This window comes from Aquila chrysaetos, chromosome 4 (assembly GCF_900496995.4).
Source record: "Aquila chrysaetos chrysaetos chromosome 4, bAquChr1.4, whole genome shotgun sequence".
In the NCBI taxonomy this organism is placed as follows: Eukaryota; Metazoa; Chordata; class Aves; order Accipitriformes; family Accipitridae; genus Aquila; species Aquila chrysaetos.
The window spans coordinates 71,418,581-71,440,454 of NC_044007.1; positions in this window are offsets into that span (position 1 = coordinate 71,418,581).

A 21,874-nucleotide genomic window follows, 5' to 3' on the forward strand; every position below is an offset into this window, starting at 1 on the left:
AATGCTGATATTATTCCTGTGTCTCCTTTCAAAGATTTTGTCACAGTTAAGACAGGCAGAGTTTCCCTTCTGGGCCTATCAATATTCCTCTGGGCTGTCAACCAGGGAAGTTTCCAGTTCTAAAAGCATAAGATAATCTAAAAAAAAGAGGCATTTGCCTTAGCTGCCTGTTAGTTTCCAGAAGTTCTTAAATTCTCATACTTATTCTTCACCAGTCTGCTAAAACCATTCCTCTGAAGCTTGTTTTCATATTAATAGTACTGATTAAGTTTTTAGCTCTGCCCCCTCGTACCAATGTTTCCCTGCCTGAAGTCTTACGGGTTCTGGTTTGACTTTTTAGCAGGACTCCTTTGTATGAAATAGGATGCCCTTTTTTTTTTTTTTTTTTTTTTAATTAAAAAACCAAAACAAACAAAAACACAAACAAAAAACTGTGCTGCATCTCAGCTAACAGCTACTGTGGGATCCAGCCTGGTTTTGCATAGGAACTGAGACATCCCATGTACCTGCAGCACAACTCATTCCACAAATGGAAAAAATATCAAGAAACAGCAGAGCTAGGAAGCATGGTACCTATGTACTGAAATAGCTCTTGAGGAGCAAGGCTGGGTCCAAACAGGCAGCTGAGATGAACACGGGCTGCTCAGGACCACCGCTATCTCATACAAAGCCACCTCATTATGCTTATACAGACTTCCAAAAACAAGTATAGTGCAGACAGACCTGCCATGGAGCTGCACGGAGCCGGCTTGGGTCCCAAGCGGATTTTATTTCCTCAGGCTTCACACTGCAAGACAGGGACTATACTGCTTCCACCCCAGAGCTGGCCCTGGAAGCAATCTGTCCACATCCACACATATTTGAACATGATCCGTCAGATGGGAGCTGACTTGGCACAGAGCTGGCTCCCTGTTGCCCACCGTGGGTAACAACAGTGCCGGTGGGCAGCACTGCCTCCCACCCTGCACCAAAGCTGTGTCACCTTGAGGGAGCGCAATCCCATGCCATTAACAGATTAGCAAGAACAGGGATGTGCACTTATTCTCAGCCTTAACGGTGGGAGAACATCACAAAAATCACTAGAACTGAAAAAGGAGACCATTTTCCCATTCCCAGGCTGCAACTGCACCCACACGGCTGCTTCAGATCCAAGTCCCAAATTTTCAGGGGGAAAGCAGGAAGAAAGGGAGAGGAAGCTTCTTCCTCGGTATCTGATATATACTCATAGGTATTTTCTCTATGAACATTCAGTGAAAGAAAATACGAAATGTGACGGTCTGATGAGGTCATAGACTCCATTAATTTATTACAAAACAGGATAGGATTTCTGTGCCTTGAGGTAAACTACTGCATGGGAAATGGTGATCCAGGATAATGTAGCACAGTTATGGTACGCTTAGAAATTCTAAATACAAGTGTGTTTAGATTTTTTTTTTAATGGCTTGGCTTAAGGGGATTCTGAATCCCCTAAAAACATGCTATTTTGCTATACTTCATGTAACAGCCTAATTAATTCTATTTTGAAACATATAAAATGATCACTTTTAGATTAACACACAAATCCTAAGACAAACAAGGTTTTACGTGTCTCATAAATGTTTATATATCAGGATGTTTCTTGATGGAATATTCTTGTCACTCCCACACCTCCTGCTTCAAGAAGATAATTAAGATAAGAACCTTCAACAAACTATAAAGTTTGGAAACAAGACCTATAAAAAAAATCAGAAATTTCTTACTGTCCTTTCCAAAACAAATGCATTCTAAGAAATACAAGAGAAAGATGAAGAAAATCTGTCACTGTTAATATAAAACCTTTTATGTTGCACTAAAAATGAAGGCGCTGTAACCTGTATGCTAGCCTAACAGTCACATGAGTTATTCAAAAAGTAAAAGCAGGTCTTTAATCACTGAATTGATGCTAGAGTATTTTTATTTTTTAAACACAAGTGACAATAATATAAACCAATTTATGGGATCAATATTGAAACTGTTAAGAATAAGAGGTAACTCTTATCCCTATCCACAAAGCAATCTAGTCCCCCTACATCTCATCATCAAACATTATGGTTTTAATCTTTATTTATTCTGACATTGGCCCAAAAGAGAACAAAAGCTGAGAAACCAAGGGCAGCAAATTCTGCCATAAACAAAGTAATTTCGTGTTTGCTGTGGGGAGCTGAACACATCTGAAAATACAGCTCTGTTAATGAATGAGTTTTCCAAATAACTGCTACAGAAGTGCTTTATCAGGTTGATGCAAAAACACTAGACAATAATTAAGCAAGCTCAAGTGGTGTAAAGATAGTCCCAAAGCCTTAGGTTAAAGCGGAAATTTTTCCTTTTCCCAGGAATGTTGGAAGACAACTTACAAGCTGCCCTCCACGGACGCTGCTACAAGCACTGGTGTATGGAGAAGGCCACAGCACTCAGCACCGTGAAGACTACAGCTTGCTCAAAGCCAAAAAGGACAGTTCCAGAGAGACTACCACAATTTACAGAGGCGCCCAGAGCTGGACAGTTTACCCTAGGGTCCCTCCCTTCTGCCTCCAAAGCATCTCTGCATCAGGAAAACATAAAGATGCCTTAAAGCATTCTTACTTTTCATTTCATCTCCAAAACCTGCATTGTGCTTCTGAAGAGGCAAGAGGGAAAGAAAACATCTATCAAGATATTTCAGTACAAATTTTCCTTGAAAGAAAGCCTGCAACATCAATTGTGGAAGATCAATTCCCTGTAAAATGTTAATAATACATAATAAAGATCTTTCTACCTTAGACTTCAAGGGCAAAACCGATGCAAAGATTTTAAATATGTTATAGATGTGACATCTTTTTTAAGTGAAAGAGGACTTTAGATACAGTCCAAGGATGTTTCTCTCAGCAGTTTACAAAAACAAATTCTTCATATCCAGAGGGCTCTTATTCACTTTTCTCCTAATCTGATTTATGAGGTCATTAGTAACAAAATGATTAGTGTTAGTACTTATGGTGCCATAAAAATATTAACTTCATTTAAAGTGAGTTCTGTCCCTTCCTCTGTCCTATCTATCCTCTAGCCACTATTTGCATTGGTTAGTATCACAAAACAAAAGAAAATAAGGAAGCTTTTCAAGCCAAGGGACTACAACTCTATAAATTGTACACAGTTACACTAGCAAGTTACAAACCTGATAAAACATCTCCTAGAACAGTAAGTTTCACAAATAATTTTCAGGCATCACAGACGTGTTTGTCAAAGTAAGGTGAATTTTGATCCTTATTCCTTTTGAAAATTGTAGGTCAAAACCTCCGTTATAACAGTCTCAGTTAAAAAGATACTATTCTTTTTGATGCAATTTTAAACAGCTACAAGATGGGGATTAGGAAGACTGTCAAAAGTTAAAAGTGTTTGATTTTAATTAGCAGTTTCTAAAAACTGTGTGAACTTCACACTTGTATGTTTTTGCTGGTGACTAAATCCCACCACATTAGTTACCGGTAAGGTCATAGCCCACCATTGCTGCAGAGTAAGGAGGGCACTACGATAACACCCGAGTTTGGAACACCAAGCCACGTAACTGCTTTCTGACAGTACCCCTGGGGGATTTCAAGATTTTCTTTAACTTCACAATAGTACACTTTGGGTTACTGAGTTGTAACTTTTTGTTGTTGTTGTCAAATCACAATCCATAAACCTCAAGACAGCCTCTCTCAGCCCAAACATGAAGATCTAACTATAAAAAAAAAAAAAAAGGCATGGAGATGGGAGATGTCAATGCAGTTCTTTTCTTAGTTAACAGTTTCTGGCAGGTTTCCATTAAAACTTCAAAAGGCATGCATAGCTGAAAGTAAACCAAGTAACATGGCTGATGCTACTGGGAAAGGTCTAAGTTCACAAGGATGACTCAACAAACCACAGCTTATGTTCTGTGTCTTGCTAAATAGAACTCTAGAGTAATAGATTATTCATTAAACAAGAAACAAAAAAAAGATGATGATAATTGGAACAGAAGTCATCAGAAAGAACACCATGTGAAACGTACATAGTAAAATCTGAAACAGGTAAATCTGCCTGTTGTGGGCATTCTGGTTTAGGCTTTTAAAAATAACCATTGTGAATCTGTACAGTTATACCTCAAGTCAATAAACATTGTCCATTGATTATGTAACTTTGTGGTCTTGGGGAAAAAAATATTATTTTTTTCCCATGTTTTCCAGATCATCTGAAATCTGCTCATTTTCCTGAGTTTGATTTAAATATTTTGTACTTAAAAAAAACCCCAACAACAAAACATACAAAGGTTTCCCTGATCTCATGTGAATTCAAATCACTGTTCTGAGAAGCTTAAGTTCTGACTAGTTTATCTTTCTCAGTGATTCCTATTAAATCAGAAGAAACCCCACTACGCCTACTTAAATTCTTCAAGACATGGCAAGCAAAATAAAGGATACTATTCCAAATGGCTTCAGTCCTATACCTTTTAAACTATTTGCACACTTCAATACTGAGTCAAGTTGTCCCATTGATTATTCCATGGGATAGAAGTGAAAGTTAAAATAAATGTAGCAACAAAGTGAAAAATTATGCTTTCTGGTGGAGAAGCTTGCCACTGCACTACAGTCACAGTCATCACCAACACTAGGTTTGACTGGGCAATAACTTTTTTTTTTTCCTCCAAGCAAAGTAGAACATTTCCAGAGAAATCACCCTGCCACACTGCATGTGGTGGTTCACCTGTTTTACACTCACACTTGTCTTTGTCAGCCTTGCTCTGTAGCCCTGACTATGTAAAGGCAGAAAGGGAGCTGTCATGGTTTAAACCCCAACTGGCAAATAAGCCCCACACAGCCGCTCACTCACTTCCCTCACTAGTGGGATGGGGGAGAGAATCAGAAGGGTAAAAGTGAGAAAACTCATCAGCTGAGATAAAGACAGTTTAATAGGCAAAGCAGAAGCTGCACATGCAACCAAAGCAAAACCAAGGAATTCATTCCCCGCTTCCCATGGGCAGGCAGGTGTTCAGCCATCTCCAGGACAGCAGGGCTCCATCACACCTAACGGTGACTTGGGAAGACAAACGCCATCACTCCAAATGTCCCCCCCTTCCTTCTTCTTCCCCCAGCTTTCTATGCTGAGCACGATGTCGTATGGTCTGGGATATCCCTGTGGTCAGTCGGGGTCAGCTGTCCCGGCTGTGTCCCCTCCTGACTCCTTGTGCCCCCCCAGCCTCCTCGCTGCTGGGGTGGGGGGAGAAGCAGAAAAGCCCTCGGCTCTGGGTAAGCCCTGCTCAGCAGTAACCAAAACATCCCTGAATTATCAACCCTGTTTTCAGCACAAATCCAAAACATAGCCCTATGCTGGCTACTATGAAGAAAATTAACTCCATTCCAGCCAAAACCAGCACAGGAGCAAAACACAGGGGTACCATGCTACAGTACGGTCTAGGGAGCGCTAGCCCACTTACAGAGCAGAGTCTGCAGCAGAGTATAGAAGCCAACAAGAAGACTCAAGCTGCAATTCACAGGGGACATGGCAGTAGCACTGTGAAACAAGCATTTCAGTTTGTGTCTTGATGAAAAAATAAAAATAAAAGAAAAGAGAATTATACCTGTGGCCATCTGATTATTTTTTCCTAAAATATCCTGAAGTAGCATGCTTTTTGGGGGGGGGGTGGGAGGGAGGGGGGAATTCATTGAAAACCCAACTGTCTGAGAAAAATAACATCAAAATGTAGTCTGAACTAGCCCTAGTTAATTCCCTCAAACAGATAATAGATCCTTTGATGAACTTCCAAAATATCCAAGGATATGCAAATTTGTAAACAGGCTAATTTTTCTGAAGGAAGAAGATACTTTTATATACTTTATACTATGCTGCTCTTCAGTTACATAGATTTTTGCTCTCAGTGTGGAAATACAAATACTTCAGGCAGACAAAACCAGGGAGACAATTATTTTGTTGTTTCAGGTTTCATTACCACATCTGTATTGTAGAAGCCAAAATGTTCCAAGTCTCTTTGAATGCATATGTGCCACTTAGTACGTTTCCGAGAAAAAACCCACATCTTTTGTCACAGGTTTTCCATTACTTAGCAAAAGAAAATGAAAATAGGAGATATATTTGTAATTTACCCTAGTTAAAAAAAAAAAAAAAAAAAATCACCTACAAGGAGAAAACTGGGGCATTTGCTCAAACAAAACCAAGCTGACCCGTGTACGACAGTGGGCTTAAGTTGTTCGTAGATGCCTTGTGAAGTACCATTCTTCTGAGGTAAGAAAACGGGAAATGGTAAGAATTAAGATTTTTAGCTGTGTACTTCCTGAATTATCGTATTAGCAGTTAATGACATGGTATTACTGTATCATTTTGAAGTCAGCTAAGCAGCAACAACTAGAGTATAAAGTGTGAATCATCACAGCATAACTGAGTTGCAGGAGATTAACATTCTTGCAAATGGCAATGTTCAGTACAACTTAATGCTTCAGTTCTGAAAATATCAGTCACTCCCATGTGCAACAATGGAGCATCAAGGCACCATAAATACTTCTAATCATCATTAATAAACCCCTGAACAGAAATGGTGAACATACCTCTGAGACAAATTCAGAAAAGTTTGACTGCATCCTGAGATGCTGGTAACTTTCATTATTAGTCCACCTGTAATTCACCTGCAGCAAATTGCTCACATATATGCAGAGGCACACACAGCTTCACAAACGTTTAAGCGGTTTGACTGTACCCCAAAAATGTGACTGAAGTCCTCTGTGGACACACCTGTGCTAACTTGGGTACCAGTAACCACACAGCCACCGCAGCAGAGCCCTGCCAGCAAACCCCAGTTACCTTACAGGGAACAACGCTGCTGTCACCAGACTGCAGCCCCAGTCTGCCCTAGCTCACACCGCTCCATGCTAGTGCTCCTGGAGCTGGATTGTGCAGAGACAGCTGGAATATCTTTGCACGTGCATCTTTTCACCAAGACCTTTTTTTTCCCTGCAGCTGAGCAGTAAGGTAAGTGCTGAGCAGACAAATGCCCATAGCAGGTATATGTAGTTTCTCAGTCCTCATGCAGAGCAAGCATTACATTCCTGTTTCCCAGCACAACTGACTGCAAGACAATCAGAGACATAGAGAAGTTTGTTCACTCTGATCCAGGTGTGCAATTTGAGCATATGTCAGTGAAACTGAAGATTTGGGTTTGGACCTTCTTAAAAATGAAAAGACCAGTTTCTGCCTTGTGGTGACGATGAAGCTGATAAATCCAGGGATGGGAAGAAACTTGCATTGCTATATTCAGCAACTAATCAGGGGTAATGAGGAATAAAGTGCTACCCCTTACTGAAGGGACCTCAGTGGACCGCTGCAGGGATCCCAACTCAGCGAGCATTAAGACCATGTTAGTTACACAGCCCATCATCCTGACACGCCAGCTCTAACACCGAAACAGCTTGCAAGCATGCGCATACCTTCCCCAAGTCACCACCGTATCTTCAGACCTCATGGGAGACAGTGCAGCACTTTTCAGCTACCATTTTAGGCTTTAACTTATAACTGTGCATTTCTTCCTCACAGATCTGGTTCTTTTAAACCTTGCTCTTGTATACACGTTTATGCAAAGGCCACCGTGGGTAGCACAATGATACCTTGGCAGAGAAGTAAGCAGGTATACACGTTGTAAGGAGATGGTAAATCAGATTCCTAAAACATGGTATTTTGAATTGTAAATCCAAAGGATAGATATCATCTTTTGCCTGTTGAGAGTCAGTGTTAGCATTGCTACACGGCATAAAAGGTGGGAAGTGTGAGTGCATATGTCTGTGTTGGAAAGAGAGGCCATGAAAATAGGGGAATGGATATAAGTACCAAGGCCTAAATATGGAGGTATCCCAGTAGGGAATGGGGATGGTAGTCATATTTAACTATGCAATACATAGTTGATAAGGTGGCTTGCTTAACAGCTTACCCATTTATTTGGTTTGGGAAGCCTCCTCCAGAGCACACGGAAAAGTCCTAAACTGATTTTAAACAATGTAGGTATCTTCAAAATTATTTGGTGCCTGCACACAACAGCTGGACAAGAGACGGGACTTTATTCTCTTTCCCAAACCCTTTAAAAAGAATTGCCTTTCATATTGACATCTCCTTAGTTGCAAAAGACAGGCAGATTATCAGAAGTGAGGGCATACCCCTCGAAATGACTGTTTCAGGTTCTTGGCAAACTGCACAGATTTATTCCTTTTACATTTCTGAGGCACTCTCCAAACTCACGTGTAAGTACAGATTTCAGTGATGAAAATGACAGCATGATCCCCTCACCTCAAATAAGTAAAGCAACAACAAAAGCAAAGATCTTCAGAAATAGTTAAGTAATTCAGTGTAGACCCATCTGACAGCTGGCCACCTGTAGCTATAATAAATTATTATTTGACATGCTATCATTGACTTTCATTAGTCAGATATTCCCCCCAAGATATCACGCTACATTTAGCTTTAAAGATTCAATCTCATATTTCTTTCCTCATTTTTCTGTGATAAACTTAAATCTCATCCAAAATTACTTTAGGACTGAACCTTGACGAGGAAACCACAATCTTACATTCAAGTTGCATCCTTATAATCCTTCGTCATTTAGAAATGTCATAAACAGATGTATAAAATAGAAAATAGTTATTCCCAACTATTTATTATAAAGCAAGAAAACCAGAAATCTAAACAAAGTGCTTGGCAATTTATTTTTAATGTGGATGCTTTGATTTTGCACAGCTCCATTACATGTGAATTTCTGAAAGCAGTACAAAATTAGGATTAGTTTGTATCATGGATGAGATGCCTGGCATTATATATAAATAACTATTCATTGGCTTCATAGTCCTCTAGGGTGTATCACACATCTACAAGGTATACCTGACTGCTAGGCCTGAATTTTTTTTAAGCCAGCAAATGAGTAAAAAAGTCTGCATAAATCCGACAACTCTCAGTTGGATAAATTTCTCCGAGGTTTTTACAAAAAAAGTTTTATTCCCACTAAGAGCTGAGAGAAACGCATACCTCATTAAATTTTTGCCAGATAAAAAGCAGTCCCCTCCCCTGTCCCTCAGATTTACCACACAGACAACTGCTGAGTCAGGCAGAAAATAATATTTCAAAACAAAATGATTCAGATTCACAAGAAGGAAAAAAGAAAAAAGTACAGAGACCTGCAGGATGTAGAAAAAATGCATAGCCTGGAATTTCAGTCCCTCGTTCAGTAGCACTAGGGAAAGCTTCTACTAGATATGAGAAAATAAAATGTCTTCTCTATACTGTCCTTCTGGAAGTATATGCATGCAGGTCTGGTCAGAGGCTGGTATTTCTACCTCCTCTTTTTTTTTTTTCCTAAAGTCCATAAAGAAGTTCTCACAGAACTTCATATGACCATGGAATGCCAAAGTAACTACCAGCTCAGTAAAAGCACTTCAGCATGAAGCTACTGGCCCTCTGAGGGGCATGGGATGTGGTGGTTTCACTTAGATGGTTTCACTTAATGAGTTTCAAAGTGTTGGCTCAATAAATCACTTCTCACTGGTGATACTTCAACCATCACTCTTCTTCCAAGCATCTTTTTATTAAAGGCTGTTACTGTATAGATATCACCAACTGGCTTTTGTCCATCTAGTTTCAGGACGGGGACATGGCATAAAGACCACTTTTTTCTCTTGGTTGATAATTTTCACCTGCAGAAGGGTAAACGTGTAACGAAGGAACATGACTTTTGGTCTACCAGCTGATTCTCTGGGATTGTCTCTTTTGGCTGAAGTAGCAGCAAACCCAGAACAAGTGCAAGAGCGCAAACCTCTCCCCCTGTTGTTTGCTCGCTGTGCCCAGGGGGGCTTCCCTTTGGAGGGAGAAACCAAACTGTTCTTACAAACGGCAGAGCAGGCTAGAAGTTTCCTAATGAAACCACATCCACGTCAGCCAGCCCTCCCTGCTCCGCTGAGCCCCAAGCCAGCGAACGTGGCTCCTGCCAGCCTCCAGCCCCCACAGCCAACCCTTGTTGAGACATTTCAACCGGCAGCCTACGCCTTCCACGCCGCTCCTCGCACCCTCGGCACCCTTGAGGTGCCGACCTGGGGCCTGGAGCAGCCTCGTCCCCCACCATCCCCAACCCGGCCTCTGCTCCCGCGCTGGCTGGGCACCCGGGGCGTGCTGCCGCAGGCGGCCGCCCTCACGAGACCCTCTCCCGCTCCAAGCAGGGTCTTGCAGCCCAGGGTGGCTCCTGAAAAAGCTGGTCCTGGAAGGATCCTGCCGACTTTGTACTTATTTTACTCAAACACTGGGAGGATCTGGCTGTTATCCTGACACGGGGTGGAAGCATTTTTATGCCATGGGATGGGAAAGGCAGGTGTCTGGTTCAGGACTGTTGCACGCTCCCGGTGAGATTTCCCCCATCCCCGCTGCAGCCCTGTTGTCACTTCATAATTAATGCCATCTCTTCTCCTTATGTCTGGACAGAAAGTAAATATCAGAAATAATTATAATACTTACTGACTTCGCAGTTAGCTCTAACTGAATAACCTGCTGCGGTGGTATTTCTCCTGCTTTAGGCAGGACACGCCAGCTATTGTTTTTTAATGTCACGGAATACGAATTGTGCGCTTCTATGCTATTTGTTTCGTTGTCAGTCTAGTCAATTTGAAGAAAATGGAATTTATTATTTTAATACCCAAAACCCGATTTCTGCCCACCGTCTGCAGGGCAACACAGAAATACATCAGAAGGCAAGGAGGACAGAGTCACTCAGTGACAAAATAAACCCAACAATTTATAAATGCAACTGGATGTGAATTTTTGCACCTGTAAGCATCCTTTAGGATAAGTTAAATATGCTAGAAGGTGACTGACAATTTTCATCAGTCCTAAAGACTGAATAATTTAAATGCAGGGCTTCTTCTCGTCTAATACAAAGTGCTGAGCACAGAATCCTAAACAAACACTGTCAAATTTAAATCTGGTCTGCACAAAATCTGAAACAGAGAAAACCATTTAACCCAAGGTGAGCCTGCACACTCTGTGACTGCAATACCATCTGATTACTGAGAAAGCAGCGGGAAAAATCTACCCCAACTGCAAAGGGAAAAAAGGATGGGGCACATTAAACTCATCTGAAAAAAATCCAAGAACAACAAAAATTCCAAGTCCTGTAACTGTGCTAGCATTAGATGGTGACCTGTGTCTGCCTTGACTCTCATTGCAGCAAAGTGCTGTGTTAGTGGGAGACGAGCCCAGATCTTCACGCATCCCAATAGTCACTATTTTGCTGAAGAATCGAGTAAGAGCCTGATGAACTCTACTGTCATTTATAGAAAGCCTCAGAAGAGCTTCAGAACTACAGGAAAGTAGCAGAGCAAGTCCTTTGACTTGGGGAGGAACCTACATGCACATGGGCAGACCGGCTGCACTCGGGAATCAGTTGGTGCCAAGGAAGCTACGGGAGATCTGCTTCCTCCAGTGTCCCAGATCATTCTACATTGTATGAGCTGTTGTTCCACCTCCGTCGGCCAGTCCTTTTCAAAAGCCCTTGCATAAGCCAATAATTTCATCTGCTCTTCCCAGCAATATTCACAGAACTGAATTTCCATAATTTTGTCTGCAAATTAAGCCTACGGGTGCCTTATATGGGCATTCTTTAACGGCAGCATCACTGTCATCAGCCAGTGACATATTAAGTTAACTCTGGTGGTGGGATGCTTTGGGACTTAGTCATTTCACTCTGCTTTGGTTTTTCATAAAACCAGGGCAAACCTCCGAGATTTCAGAACAGCGCGAGTTTTTATTTTTCCTTCTCTGTCTTTTCTCATATCTGCAAGACCCTTGCAACTCTGACACTGGTTTCTTAGAGTCAAAACATCTCAGCTTTCAGCCCTGCAGTACACATAGTGCCAGCAGTGATATAGTCATGTTGCACTGGTCGTGCGCTGTGGTTTAACACAAAATGCAGGCTGATGTGCCACTTTTTTTTTTTAATTTAAATAAATACTTTAGCGTTGTAGTGAATAACCCACCTACTGATTAGACTAGGATTACACATTCAGTTTTAAACTTTACAACAGCCTGCTTAAACATGGCCTATATTTTTTATAGCACAATCCTGAAAGCTTTACACAAAACCACATCTAGTACAGGCAGCTACTCCTTCCATTAATGATAAAGGGTAGAAATATGCTGTTCTGGGCAAGCTGTCCAAATAACCCTAATTGCTTTTTTCCCAGATGTCATTCTCAGAAGTAACTCTGACAGTCCCATTCCTGCCCCTTTCTTCCCTCATACCCATCAAACTGACATTCTTTATAATCTAGCTATGATTAGCTAGAAATAGCTAATTTCCACAGCTATGCTTTTGACAAATGTTCAGGAAAGGATGTTTGCAATCATCCAGTTTCTCCTAGGTTAGTATTCAATTTGCAGCCGCCAAAGTGCTCTCTATCCTTGTTGAGAAAGAGGTACAGGACTACTAGTCAGACTCCTTTCAGGAAAGGGAATCTACTTCAGCTGACTTAACCTCCTGTAAATAAAGATAGGAACTTTTACTTACTAATTTTCTGTCCAAACTACTAATGTACACTTAAAGAGCATTCAGTTTTTCTTAGGAGTGAGATAAATAAGCCACTGCTTGGTTAAAACCATAATGGTTTACGACACTGCATTAATGTGCTCCTAAGACATGATCATAAATAAAACTGTTTTGTGTTTGTGGCTTCTGGACAAAATATTCTGTTCTTCCATCCCGATTTTCATAAAAACACATCAAAAAGCGTGATAAATTCTTATGAGGATCAGAGGATGCCTCAATATGAAAAGTGACTTACGTGCACATCTCTAATACTTGAAATATCTCCAACAACATTAACTTTAAAGCACACATTTAATGAATATAATTACTGCTTAAATAACTATAATAACCAAAGTATGAAACATTTATCTGATTATGAGATTTTGCTGAAGCCAATAAAAGCTTGTCTTTTTCTTTTCACAATGTGTCACTACATTTTTCTTCAGTTTTTAATCCAGATGCAATCTGGCATGACAAAAACGGCTGGCTTCCCAGACACAGTCTGATAAGCCAAATTCCATGCTGATTCAAACCCTGCTTCAGCGGGAGCATGTGGGTTTCAAAGACAGCATACAACAGTTGTCGTTGTTGAGAAACTTCTAAAGAGGGATGAATCACCACAGCCAAAATAAAATTGCAGATTACTGGGATTTCTTTTATGGAACAAGGATCTCGCCCATTTCCATCTTTGCATGTGCTTTTCTGTTTGTTTTCTTTCTGATATTATGTGAATTCATAGTGGTCGGTTCATGCTTTTTTTGCTGCTATATCAAACAATTTCCTCTCCATGCACAGAACACATTCCACTGGAAAATAAAAAAAAAAAAAAAAAAAAAAAAAAAAACCCAAAATCACACAGACAATTTTTCTTCCATATAATCCTAAGTGGAACCAATGCTTTCTTATGCTGCCTTACTTCTATTCCTGATAATGAAAGGTGTGGGGTTTGGGTTTTTTTTTTTTTGATTTGGGATTGTGTGGGTTGTTGTTTTGTTGTTTTTTTTGTTTGTTTTTGTTTTGTTTTTTTTAAGTTAACCTTTCCATTTTTGTTGCCATAGTCTAGACTGAAGTTCTTTGCTCTATTACAAATGCAACAGAACAATAAAACAGATTAAGAGTCATACTCTGCTTCTCTCTATTTCAACTGTGAAACCGAGATGCATTGCCGCTGATGCCAGAAGAATTACCCAGATTCAGATATACCAGAATAAAAGACAGAATAATCTAAATATAAATTTGGACCAAAAATCAGGCTTATCTTCACATAAAAGCTTCTGATAATATTGCAATTGGCAAAGCACATTTAGCGAATATGTATGGCTACAGATAAATATGTATATAGGCTATGCTTGTAGCTGCAAAAATGCAAACAGAGATAGAGATGAAACCTGTTTAACTCTCTAAGAGAAAGCAAGTGGGGAAATCAAATTGGAATCTGGAACACTTTCACAAAAATATTCTTTTGGATCATAAAATACTCTTTTATAGACACACAAGCATGCAGGAAGACTTACTGAAAACTAGCTAATAAAGCTTCTGTCAGCACCTGATGCAACAGCAACATGTGCCTATTTGTCAAGGAAGATGATTTTCCCCAGTAAGTTAATGTCCTCAATTATAGTTTATCATACAACACTGTTGTTAATATTCACTCTGAGCAGAATAGCAGCTCTGATTATGTCTTCATCCATTTGATTTTTCTCTACACACACAGTCCACATTGGCTTACTGTGTTTGCTGCTGATTAACAGAGAACAAGCCGTGGGTATAGCAGTCTATATTAAGCATATGTTTTATAGCAATTAAATGAATTTGAGGCAATTAAAAAAAAAAAAAAAAAGGTCAAAACCATGGTATTTCCAGCATCTATAACAGAAGATCCCAACAATGCAAGTTGAATCTTCCTTCAAATTTTCAGATCTGGAGTCATGTCACTCAGCTTAATCCTTAAAGCACCAGGGCAAAAGACAAGGGCAAGGTGTAAAGTACCATCCTGGGGGAAGGAGAGAGGGAGGGAAGGAAAAAGAAAGATGATAGTCCTCAGAAGTCCTAGAATAGTAATTCAGCATCTGGTCAGATGAAACAGATGATAGCACAGCAGCTGATGCAGCTAGTGAGCACAAAACCCCAGGGATAACCCCTCTTTTCTCCTACCCCTCCTCCATCACCTTGAGGAGCAACATCTTCTAGTGACTTTTAGAAGAAGGAATCACTAACCCCTCCTTTCCCCAGTTTTCTGGGGGTGCCCATGGCAGGGAGATCATTCTTACTAACATCCTCAGTAGGGGACTCAGCAGTAGAAGGCATAAAATATGTCCTGGGACTTCTTTATACCAGCCTGAGAAGATGACAGTGGTAAAAGCTTGAACTTTTCCTTCCTTCCTGTCTTGCCTGACTACAGCTAGGTATACGTGTACATGCTGGAAATGGAGAAGAGGAAGGAAACTTGTCCAAAAGGATGTAGAGGGGAGACAATTTACAGAAAGTTGGAGAGTTACAGTCTGATCACATTTTGAGCCTTTAAGACTATGTCTAAGAACCACCATACAATTTAGAAAGAGCAATGCCCCTCCCAAAAAGCAGTTCCTCTAAATTTAGAGGTTTATCGTCCTAGCTGGACACAGTCCAGCTGGACATTAGACCTCTATCTCCACCCCCATCATCATGTAGGCTATTTCATTTAAACGTGCTGAGGCTTTTATTAGCACCCTTTGCGCCCAAATTTTCAAAGCAATTTGATAAGCATTATTTTCAAGTCATGCACAAGAAAGGCAGGGAAAAAACCTAAGTGATCTGTCCAAGGCAGCTTCTCAAACTGCATCTGCTCTCAGTACAAACCAGTCAAGGCTGGGCACATCTATGTGCAACAGAAAGTCTGACACAGATACCCTAGCTAGCCTTGCATGTGCCAGCAGCAACACTGCCAGCAAATATAAAGTTATCAGCACAATGCTCAAGGCTATGCTGAGAAACAGGGAATAGCAGCCCCCAGAGCACTACTCTAACATAATCATGCTGTGAAAATATGCAAGCAACGTTAGCTGTGGGCATGGTGCCCACATAAACCTACCCATTCTTAGACATAGCATTAATTTGCCCGTAGGTGGAGCTCAAGAATACATATCTAGTTCCTGCATTTTGTGGGATGAATAGTGTCTCATGCACTCACCCTAGCTCCCTCTCTAGAAGCTTCACAAGCCTTACATCAAAAGCTAACACAGAAGTTTTTAATAGAAATGACTATACAGGGTCAAAGCCACATACGTGTATATTCAGAATAATGCATACCTGACTGAAAAGATAGACTATTCTTAAAGTTACATAACACTCAGTGATTTTTACCTATCCATCCTGTTAATCTATTCATAGAAGCAACCGTATCTCCCAGCTTCTTTCTTCCCTTGTCCCCACCTAGACTCAGACCCTTCCCTGTAAGCCACGGGGAAACAGATCACAAGGATGCCCCCCCTCAAACAGCTAACACCCCAAGCACTACCAAACAAGTCTCCATTTTCATTCATCCTAATTTTGCAGCAGGAAAGCTGTGTTCTTCAGGGGCCCTTATACCATGAACAAAACCAGATAAGCACCTCTTTTTGCGTTTGTTTGATTCCCTGATACCAGTTAGGAAGGAAGCCGTTAGAAACATTAGCTTCTTCAAATGATGTGCTCTCTCATTGAGAAGTGAGATTTTAATAATCCACTCTATTGTTAATTGCTGATATTTAATCTTTCAAACCTGAACAGGTTATTCAATCATTGTTATTTTATTGTTTACCCATGCTAAATAAAAATCATGATATGTTAGGAGGCATCCTATAGGAGTTCACAGATAGTCTGTTAAATATTTCAAATGACAATTATTAAAATAAATTTCTTTGTCTTAGTAACACAAGAGTACATCTCAAATTCTGCTCAAAATTATACACATTGTCATCTCTGAAGAATGGAGCCAAATACCGCTCCTAGTTACTCGTCTACAACGCTATCTGAACATAACTGGGAACAAAATGTAATCAATGTGCTAAAACCACAACTTCACAAGGTACATAAGCCAGGATCATATTTCCAAAGGCAGGATCAGCCAGCTATAACATAAAGGAATGCTGCACATTGTCACTTTTGAACTTCATAAGGCAAATATGGCCAGAGTGCTCCCACCTGAGAAAACTTAGCATTTGTGAAATCTCTTTTAGTCTAGTAACACCATTTAAGATGCAAAACTAATATGCAACTGGCCCAATCCTGATTCCATTTAAAAAGAGAGTTAATCTATATTAAAGCCACTAATAGATATAAAGGGATTCTGGATTTACACCAACACAAATAAGACCAGAGTATGTCTCTTGTTGAAGATCTTGAAGGGCAGATGGTTGCATTACATATTTTTATTATAACACAGTACCTGAAATGATTCACTAATCTAGTATCCACTAGGGATTAGTGGACATATGCATGATCACATTTGGATGGTGTATATGTTCAGGGGTGTTATTCTAAGAAGTACTTGAGAAAATCAGGAACGGGACAAAAAGCAAAACCTTGGAACTTACGCAAGTAAAATCTGAAAAACAATGGCCAGGGAAATCAGAACAGCAAGGGCAACAGAAGCCAGCAGAGCACAGCATCAAGATTAATGATTTTATGTTTCTTACATTCTTATGACAAGTTTCTAACCATTTCACAGAAATTGCAATATCATTTGTAGCAAAAAAAAGATGAAGGAAGCCCAAGGTAGGCATAACCACAGAACCAGCCTCAGAAGGCAATGGCTTGACAGCAATCCACAGCTCACTGGCAAGTGCAAAGGAGGAAATCCACATTGAAGGAACCAACATGGCAGAGCATTTGGTGAGCAGAGTGCTTGACCTGGTTCAATTTACTTTGTAGCAGTGAAAAGGTTAGCCAACGCCACAAAAAAAAAAAAACCACGACAAAGACAGGAGAATAATATAATGACAGTAGCCAGAAAATAATAAGACAAAAGCCTAGGAGGTTCCATGGAGAGTCCCCAAATTACAAACAAAACAGTGACATTCAAAAATGAAATTGCAAAACAGCCCTCAGAGAGTGGCATTCCTCAAGCTGTCCTCCCACAATTTAGAATCTGACATTGTTGTTGCTGGGATTTTTACAGGATTTTTCTGCACGCAGTTCAAATTAATTTAAAAGTTAAGGGCTCAAGTAAACACATACAGTGCTTCTTTTGCTTCTTTAAAACGTGTAAGGACCAGATTGTGAAAGGTTCCCCTTTCTTCTACATGTATACCCCTTACAGCAAGACACATTTCATGGCAGAGCTCTCTATTTTGCATATTAGTTACCTGATTTTGAATCTCTCAATTTTATAGAAGTTGGCCCACTAGCCAAAATTTGGAACTAAGCTTTGAAAAAGTTCTCAACCCCATAACATGATTTGTATACCTTACAGAAGAAGATACAGCACACCGGTTCAACAACAGATGCAAGACTCATATATAAAAATATTAAAATTACAGGAATGCTGCAATATCACTGTTGCCCCCTGTCACTTAAGTGGCAAGAACTCCAGGGGTTCTGGTAATCTTAATGACCTAGTAGAATAAGCCTATTTTCTAGTTTGTGCATGCCAGCAACAGCACAAGATAACCAGGAGCAATGAAGGCTAAGGAGTGGGCGTAGACCATAGTAATGAGCAATAAAAGTCTCTGCAGCCTTCCCTCTTACACCAAGAGGGGAAGAGGGAGAACAAACCAAGAACGGGAGAGGGCATTGGCAGGAAATGAGCCTGGCACATTAGCTGAAATGCCATCCCCTGCGTAATGCTAATGGGAGCACTTATCCGTGCACCCCTTCCTCAAGTCTTGCTTTTCCCACTACACAAAAGTAGCAGCAGGACTTCCATTAGCACAGGATGGGGTCCTTCTTAGCAGCTGTCTCAAAATTTGAAACACATACTCATCACTCTGCATTTATGTCATGCAAAATTAAGTTTTCATGAGTCAAAATGGAGAGACTCAAATCCCAGACCAGTTACCAGTAACTGAATTCACAAAGTATGAGTTAGCTCAAAATAAACAGCACCTCGCTCGCTGGCTGCAAAAATCCCTGTTCAGCATTTACTCCATTGTAGTCTGTTTGCCACTTCGTTTATGCCATCCCTCTCCCCCACCAACTTTATGCACTAAGATTGAGCCGTACAGTCTGTTAAATAAATGCTAACTCATCAAACTCAAGATGTTTCATGCAGACACTTCCATTTCAACAATGTTTTCAGGGAAATTATTTTTTAGGAGCAAGAAAAGCAAGCAAAGGCAAATATCATAGGCAAGGATGCTAGAAGCCCAGGTTCCAGTGTCTGAGCTCTGTCTCAATAAGTGATACAGGATGTAAAACTATTTTGAACTGGGCAGGGAGAAAACGTGAGGTGGGGTACCCCATATCCTACCAGCAGCCCCACATCACAGACCAAGCTACTTCTTCCTGAACCAAGACTCACATGCTTTCTATTTGAAAAGGGAAATACAAGGACATTCAGACACCAGATCAATGCAAAAACCTTAGAAATGTTTAGTTTTCCTTATGGTACCTGAAAGAAACAGAATTTAGAAGTCCTGGGGGATGAGGTAAGATGGCAGCAGCATCCCCCAGCCAACCAGAGCCTGCCCTTGCACTGGAGGCAATGGCAGATGCTCAGAGACCTGCTCTTTCATCCTGCTGCTTTCCTTGTCCCATGTTATGCCAAAACACACAGATGTGAGAACAACAAAAACAAAACGAAACACCACCCCCCCCCCCCCCCCAAATCCTTGAATCTTTGGGTTTGGTCCTGCCAGAGAAGCTCCACTACCTTTTCATCAGGCTCGAAAGAAAAGAGCATTCAAAATGAATTTCCAGAGTATTCCTCAATAAATAGCTGCAATTGATCTGCAAATTAGAATTGGTGATAAATTCATTGATGCTAATTAATAAATTTTTACATTGTTTAAATTGCTATGGGTAGCTGTAATTGTCCCTCAAAGCATCCTGACAATGAACCACAATAAATCAAGTTAAATATACCAAGTGAGCTGCAGTATCAGGTGGCATTGTTTTAACATTTACTGTAATAATAATTTGAATGACAGGAACAACTGACCAGAAAAACAATGTGGAGTTGAAAGGCCCCCGAATAGCAAAATAGCACTTCACTTCATCAACCACTGACACATCACAGCCATCACTTCAATTTCATCCACTGTCCAACAGCAACAGGTTGGACAGAGAGAGAAAGCGGAAAATAAACAAGGGGAAATTCAAACTGTGGTTCTTCCCCCCACCCCAATTCTGCAGCACTCAGTTGCACTAGGCAACTTGTCACATTTTATTTTCTTCAGGGAACATAGTTTTTTATCTAAACTAATTCAAAACAGCAAAATCATTGTAACTTATTAGATATCTAGCTACTCCATGTATCAAAATCATAATTTTTATGCTGTAGGACATCTGTATCAAACATCATATGAAAGGCCAGTTAGCTAAGATAAAAAAGAAAAAATCATAGCCGGCAAAGAATCTCCTCCTACCCCGAGTTTTAAAGGGAAATAAACAAAACTAAGATAAAAATAAATTTTGCATTTTTTAAAGCTACTACAAGCCATCATTGACATCTGTGAGGGAGGACTGGAAGGAGCAATACACAAGTGTAAGGAAAAGGATTGGAATTTGCAGCTTGCTGGGTTTTTTGGGGTTTTTGGTTTTGGTTTTTTTTTTTTAAGAAGGAAAAAGAGCAAAATAAGCATTCAGAAAAGATCCCATTCCTGAAAATGTTAAACAAAGATCACTAACTTTGTTAGCTTCTTCAGTTTACAACATTTATCAGATGAAAAAATGCAATAGGGACACTTTTCCAACAGTCACTCCAACATGAGTCCTTTACAGGATTTACTCGGATCATCTTTCATTCACTTGAAACGAGGAGGAAAAGAAAGAACATTCACTAACCACATAAAAAGATAGCACATGCAGTACTTTTAAAGACAGAGTCGCAAAAGATTAAAAAACAAAGTATTTTTCTTACACTAGCATGCCTACGCACAAAGGCAAAAAAAAAAAAACCAAAACCAGGAACTAAATCAGAACCAGGTACCTGATCCACAAGCATTACTGGGAGACCTACTTAATGCTGTAACTACACTCACTAACTTCAATGGGAATTGTGGTTCTAAGCACCACTGAACATTAAGCTATTTCCAATTAGTAATAATTTATGAAAGGGGAGTTTGCAAGTGGTACCAGGTCCCTCACATATACTGTAGCTGAATTCAAACTGCATCAGGTAGGGGAGCAGCAGGTACCACTATCATGTATAATTTATCATAACAGGACTTCTCCAGTATCCAGCAGCACTGCTCTGTGGGCTGCTCTTGCAGGCAGCTGGAATTGCTGCTGAACAAGTGGCCTCTCAGAAGTTTTTTGGATATCACAGTTCCCCTGAGCTATAAGCTCACTGCGCTGCTGGCGAGGACAGCAGAGGGACTTTTCATTCTTCTTTGATGTTGCTTTGGCCTCAGAATTAAAGTCAGAATTTGTGGTGCGGGGCCACATGAATCCCCTCCTAACTCAGAGCTAAAGTAAGAAATGAAGTCATTTAAGTAATTCCCTTGGAATATAAGTCACTTTCTGCATGAGTTATTAAGTCTTTTCAAGTCACTTGTAGAACACAGCTGGAAGTAAAATCTGTCCTTCCAGAAGATATTTTAATTGATATTGATGCTGGGAAAGACACTGAAACCTTCTGGCAAAACCAAGAGTAAAAGTCTACTGGGAAAGCCAAGATGTAACAGGAAAAAGAAAAAAAAAAAAAAAAAAAAAAAAGAAAAAAAAATGCCTCATGACAACCGTTATTTACAGCTACAGATAGCATTTAGGAATGTGCTGGTTCTGGCTGGGATAGAGTTAACTTTATTCATAGTAGCCAGCATGGGGCTATGTTCTGGATTTGTGCTGAAAACAAGGTTGATAACACAAGGATGTTGTGGTTACTGCTGAGTAGGGCTGACCCAGAGCCAAGGGCTTTTCTGCTTCTCCTCCCAGCCCACCAGCAAGGAGGCTGGGGGGGGGCACAAGGAGTCAGGAGGGGACACAGCCGGGACAGCTGACCCCGACTGACCACAGGGATATCCCAGACCATACGACATCGTGCTCAGCATAGAAAGCTGGGGGAAGAAGAAGGAAGGGGGGACATTTGGAGTGATGGTGTTTGTCTTCCCCAGTCACCATCAGGCATGATGGAGCCCTGCTGTCCTGGAGATGGCTGAACACTTGCCTGCCCATGGGAAGTGG